Source organism: Microtus pennsylvanicus, chromosome 10 (genome assembly GCF_037038515.1).
Source record: "Microtus pennsylvanicus isolate mMicPen1 chromosome 10, mMicPen1.hap1, whole genome shotgun sequence".
NCBI classification, from domain to species: domain Eukaryota; kingdom Metazoa; phylum Chordata; class Mammalia; order Rodentia; family Cricetidae; genus Microtus; species Microtus pennsylvanicus.
In genome coordinates, this window is record NC_134588.1 from 88,196,202 (window position 1) to 88,202,262 (window position 6,061).

Sequence of the window (6,061 nt, forward strand, 5' to 3'; positions counted from 1 at the left end):
GAGCAGCCTTCAGCTTAGTGCCCGTATGTGTCAACAAAGTTGCTGCACTATGTAGAGGTAACAGGCCTATGTAAAGACGTTTCCAAAAGCCAAATGGGACATATACACCCAGCTGCAGGACCCCTGAGGCTCTGCTGAGCGCCCCCCTGCTGTGAACCAAGGATCTGAGCAGAATTAGCTAATGAATGCAAGGCAGTGTGATGGGAACTAGAGGGGCAAGGGCTTGAGTTGGTGCGGTGAGAACGCCCTAGGTGCCTGGGCCAGCTGTCCAGTACAGTTGGGGCAGACTTGTATATGGATGGATGGAGGAGCAGGTGGGGGTAGCTCTACTTGCTAGCTTGTATAAGGCTCTGGATTAGGTCCCTAGCACAGCAAGGGGTGGGGTTCAGAGGAGCACTTGACTTCCAGAGCAGAGATGGGAGGGGACGCTTCCTCACCTTCAGAGGCCCACACTCTCTCTAAGGAGACCATGAGAGCTTGAGCTGGCAGATGCCTGGGAAGGGAGCGGGCTAGCAGAGCCCCCAAGGCCTGTGGCAATCACTTAGATCCAGTTCTACAACATCAAAGACTCAGGAAGCTATGACTTCAGGGACCCGGGGCTCCAAGGAGTGGTGAAATCGCTGCTGCTTTTTTGCTATGCAGGTTTCCAGAGTATGCTAGAATCCCAGAGACTCCAGCCTTGAGAGCCCAGGAACCCTCACTCCTCCTGTACCCCCAGAGAGGTGGGAAGCCTGGGCAGGACGTCTGAGGCATCCTTGTAGCTTCTGGGCTCGCTCGGGGCCAAGGCTCCAGGCTGCACAAAGGCCACAATCAATTCTGACTTTTCCTCCACTAGTGAGAGCCTCCTGCAGCTGGCAGAACTCGCACCGCCTCACGGCCAGGCCATGTGACACGGCAGCAGAGGAGGGTGCCCTGCTCACCTCTCAGCCGCCAGCTACACAGGTGGCAGGGTAGTGGATGCTCACAGTTCTGGAGGAACAGATCTGTGGGGTCCCACCTCCACTGTCCCCAGGTTCCTGCTGCCTCATCTGTGCAATAGGAATAATGACAACTTCCGTAGGCTACTGGGAAGATGAGATGGGTATTAAATAATGCATCAGACGTTGTGAGGCCGATAAGGGCTTGAAGATGCTGCTTTTCTTAGCCCTTCATTCAGGGGAAGTAGCCTTTGGCACCAGGTTTCCTGAGATTACAGACATGGGGCCGTCTGATATATGTGAGTCAGGTCCAGAACTCAGGAAGCTTCCCAGAATTCTTGGCTATTAGACATGATGACTGTTATTACCACGGCCCTGTCATGTTTGTTGAGATCTAATGACATGCTATACAATTTCACCCTTTCAAAATACAAGTCAGTGGTTTCTCAGTACACTACTCATCAAGTTGGACAGCATTTCATCCCTGAATGGGAGACATGCAGCTTCAGCCAGCACCCTCATGGCTGGGGTCCGCACTTCTGGCTGCGTTCCCTCTCCAGATGGAGGCATGTGGAGGCACTCTGGACCTCTGTCCTGGGTGTCCTCCCTTTGAGAATGGAAAAGGTGAGATGAAAGCCATAGTGGATATTCTGGGTGAGGTTCCAGAAATCGGCCTCTCTGGAGACCTGGGATTTACAGACATAAGTAGAAAATATGGGCAGGGGTGCAGTCAGTGTCAGTCACGAGACTTCTCCTCCCCATGTGGGGACTCAGTAGAAACCCCCAAGCCTGGATTGGGATGGGTGCTGATGGAGCCCTTGCAGCATGGAATCACCCAGTTCTTCATTGGAGCTAGCTTGGGAACAGATATAGGCTAGGTAAGTCATAGTCTTGGGAAGCATGAGCCTTTTGTTTCAATCAGCAAGGCAGGAAAAGTCTGTCCTAGGAGCTGTCCCCCAAGAGCCTGACACAGGAAGGATCCTGTTCCCAGCCCTCTGGACTGGAACTAACAACGTCCCAGTCTGGTAGGGAGGAGTCCAAAGCCACAGAAATTCCAGTCTTAGGCTCTGACTACATAATAAAACACAATGAAGACTAGGAACCACATCTGTGAGTGCCAGTGAAGGAGAAAGGGAGGACAAGAAGAGGCAAATTGGGAGCTGGAGAGATGGCTCATTGTTAAGAGCTCTGATTGTTCTTCCAGAGGACCTGGGTTCAATTCCCAGCACCCACATGACAGCTCCAACCTGTCTGTAACTCCAGTTCCAGGGGATCTGACACCCTTACATAGACATACACACAGGCAAAACACCAATGCACAAAAGTTAATTTAAGAAAGAAGTGGGCACACATGCATCCCAGCATTTAGGAGCCAGAGGCAGGTGAATTCCAGGACAGCCAGGGCTACACACAGAGACCCTGTCACAAAAATCCAAAAAAAGGAAAAAATTAAAATTTGCTTTTTTGCCTGTGGGTAAGAGTATACTGAGAGGAGCATTTAGGACCCCAAACAGCCTTCATCCAGCATGAACAATGGCTGCCCCATAGCCACATAGAGCCTCTTTATGCGCTGTTCCCGCACAAACATCAGCTTAACTCCCACCTGTATACTGTAGCACCTACCCTTAGGTACTTGCAGGTAGGGCAGAATTCTATACAGAAGACTTCAAGGAACAATTGGAAATGGCTAGACTCTGAGGTGGTCCAGCGACCATCACACACACACACACACACACACACACACACACACACCCGCAACAGGCAGGCATCTGATGGCGTCCCCAAAGCAGGGTTAGCTGATCTGAGGAAGATGGTGGCTGTTTCCCTCAGGACTGAGTCCTGCAGCACTCAGGAAGAGACGCTGCATGTTCCTGGATGTGGAAATTAAATTTAAATTTGCAGGCATGTATGGATTCAGATGTGTGTTTATATATATAGGTCGGTGAGCTAGAGAAGGGATCGTGAGAGTGGACCGGCTTTTAAGGGAGGGTGGGAAATAGAGAAGAATATGGAATTGGTGTAACAGAAAAGCGGAAGTGAGAACTAACTGGGGGAAGAAAGGGAAGGGGAGGGAAGGGTCACGGGCATGCAGAGGGGGAGAGGAACAAATGAGAGCGAAGAAGAGTGGTTTCTGCAGAGGAATTCAGAAGGATATCGTCTGGCCAAATAGCGTTCCCAATCTGGCCATCTCCAGGTTTGCCCATCTTCTCACAGGCTAAGACCAGTCTGGAACCTGCAGTTTAAGAGGAAAAGGAAAGTATTTGGGGTTGAAATGGAGAGGGAGGAGTCTTCAGACATGAAAGGGAGGGACTGGAGAGACGGCTCAGAGGTTAAGAGCACTGGCTGCTCTTCCAGAGGTCCTGAGTTCAATTCCCAGCAACCACATGGTGGCTCACAACCACCTGTAATGAGATCTGGTGCCCTCTTCTGGCCTGCAGGCACACGTGTTGTATTCATAATAAATAAATAAATCTTTTTTTTTTTTTAAGGGAAAGCTGGGGAGAGGACCCAGAGGCTAAAGAGCTTGCTGTGCATGGGGACCCCAAAACCCACATAATGCCAGGCGGCTCTATGTGTCTAACCCAGCACGGCCAGGAGGCACGTGTCTAACCCAGCATGGCCAGGCAGTGACACGTGTCTAACCCAGCACGGCCAGGCGGCTCTATGTGTCTAACCCAGCACGGCCAGGCGGCACGTGTCTAACCCAACACGGTCAGGCGGCATGTGTCTAACCCAGCACTGGGGAGTAGAGATGGCAGGGCCTAGAGGGTAGCTGCTGGCCAGCAATTCTAGTTTAAATTCCACTTCAGTTTCACCGAGAAACTGTCTCAAAAAAGTGAGGTAGAGAAGGGATTGAGGAAGACACCTGATACCCACCTCTGGCCTCCCCATGTGCCCTCACCCTGGTGAGTACACCAGTACATACGTGTACATTACTCATGACACACACAGAGGGAGTGGGAAATCTATCAACAGGCCCCTAATAGACCCAAACCCAGGGCAGAATGAAGCCCAGATCCCATCATTTCCAAAATCAGTAGTCACCCTTCTTTCCCTGCCTCCAAGTCCACCTCTGCCTCCATCCCCATTCAAGACTCAACAGCGAGACTGTCCCCAGAGTTGAACATGATCATGTACCATGATCCCTGCCGTGACTTCAGACCTGACCATACTCAGTCAGGGTTTTCCACCTATTTCCATGGAGGAAGGACATTTGACAGAGTTTTAGCAACAAAATATCCATAGCCCACACTTTAACTTCTAGAATTTTCCATTTTTGTTGCATGTCCAAATGACTGAAAAATCACTGCCACATGCCTTTAATCCCAGAAGCAGTGAGTTCTCTCTGCCTCTGTGAGTTCAAGGCCAGCCTGGTCTACAGAGTAAAACCTGTCTCCAAAAAACAAAAATCCAACAAAAAAAGGAACAAAGTTACCAGCTGGGCATGGTGGTAAATGCCTTTAAATCCAGCAATTGAGGCAGAGGCAGACAGATCTCTGAGAGCTGTGAATTTGAGGCCAGCCTGATCTTCAGAGCAAATTCAAGACAGCCAGATCTACATACACAGAGAGACCATCTCAGAAATAAATAAATAATAAAATAATAAAGATAAAAAATGAACAGAACAGTTACCTTCAGCTCTTATTCTGCCTTGGGCCCTTTGACAACTACTTAGCATAACTTCTGCATCTACCAAACATTATTGTGACTAGTAGGTAAACTTTCTAAGAACGCATCACTAACCGGAGAAGCCTCTGACCCCCACTCACCCTAAAGCTGAGAATACGAGAATGCACCCGAAGTTTATGAGAGAGGCGTCTCCATCCACCAGCAGCCTGCGTGCTGAATGTACTGACCCATGACTCCTCTTGGTTCTGTGTCTGTGGACATTCCTTCCTCCACAGTGGACCACATCATTCAAAGAAACTGGGGCATCCAGGTGGCTGAGGCAAGAGGATTTTAAGTTTGAGGTTAGCCTGGGCTATATATATCATGTGATCCTGGCTCCGAACACCAAAAAAAAAAAAAAAAGCAGAACAGAATTAAAAGATTATTTGAATTATTATCTGTCTCAAAATAAGGAAAATGCAAATGAAAGCCACAAGAGACTTTTGCCCCTGTTATAATGCTATTTTAAAAGTAAAATTAAGCCAAGTGCGGTGGCCCATACCTTTAATCCCAACAGAGGCAGGTAGATCTCTGTGAGTTAGAGGGCAGCCTGCTATACAGAGCAAGTTCTAGGACAGGGCTTTTACACAGAAAAAAAATCTTGTCTCAGAAAAAAAAAATCGCCAGGCAGTAGTGGTGCACACCTTTAATCCCAGCACTTGGAAGGCAGTGGATCTCTGTGTGTTGGAGGCCAGCCTGGTCTACAAAGAGAGTTCCAGGACAGCCAGGACTGTTACACAAAGAAATCCTGTCTCAAACAAACAAACAAACAAACAAAAACAATCAATAAACAAATAATAGAAACCCTGTCTCAAAAAAGAAAGGAAGGAAGGAAGGAAGGAAGGAAGGAAGAAGAAAGAAAGAAAGAAAGAAAGAAAGAAAGAAAGAAAGAAAGAAAGAAAGAAAGAAAGAAAAGAAGGAAGGAAGGAAGGAAGGAAGGAAGGAAGGAAGGAAGGAAGGAAGGAAGGAAGGAAGGAAAAGAAAAGTCAAACTAGGTTTGGACAAGAGCCGTGGCACTAGGAGGCGCTGCTGGCTCTGCTGCAGCCACCGCTGCTGAAAGCTCGGGAGGGCAGCAGCTGCCAAGTGCTGAGACAGCAGGTTAATCCCAGAGCGGTCAGCCGCTAGCCCAAGAATGGCTTTGCTAAGAACAGCAGCATAGCTGCCCTCTGTGTAAAACTAGGTACATTAAATATGGGTACAGCGGAAAATGGCCACATAGGAATCAAGACGTAGCCCCATCTAATACCTCTGAGACCACAGAAGGTGACAGTGTCATCAGTGAGCTGGCCAGAGGGCTGACATGACGGTTTAGTAGGGGAAGATAGGTGCCACTGTGCTTGATGACTCGAATTCCATCCCTGGGATCGGCATGGCTGTTCAATAAGAACAACCTTTGCTAAGCTAATCTGATTACCTGAGTTTGATCCCAGGATCCCTGGACTCTCGAAAGCTGTCTTCCTCTAATCTGTGTATGC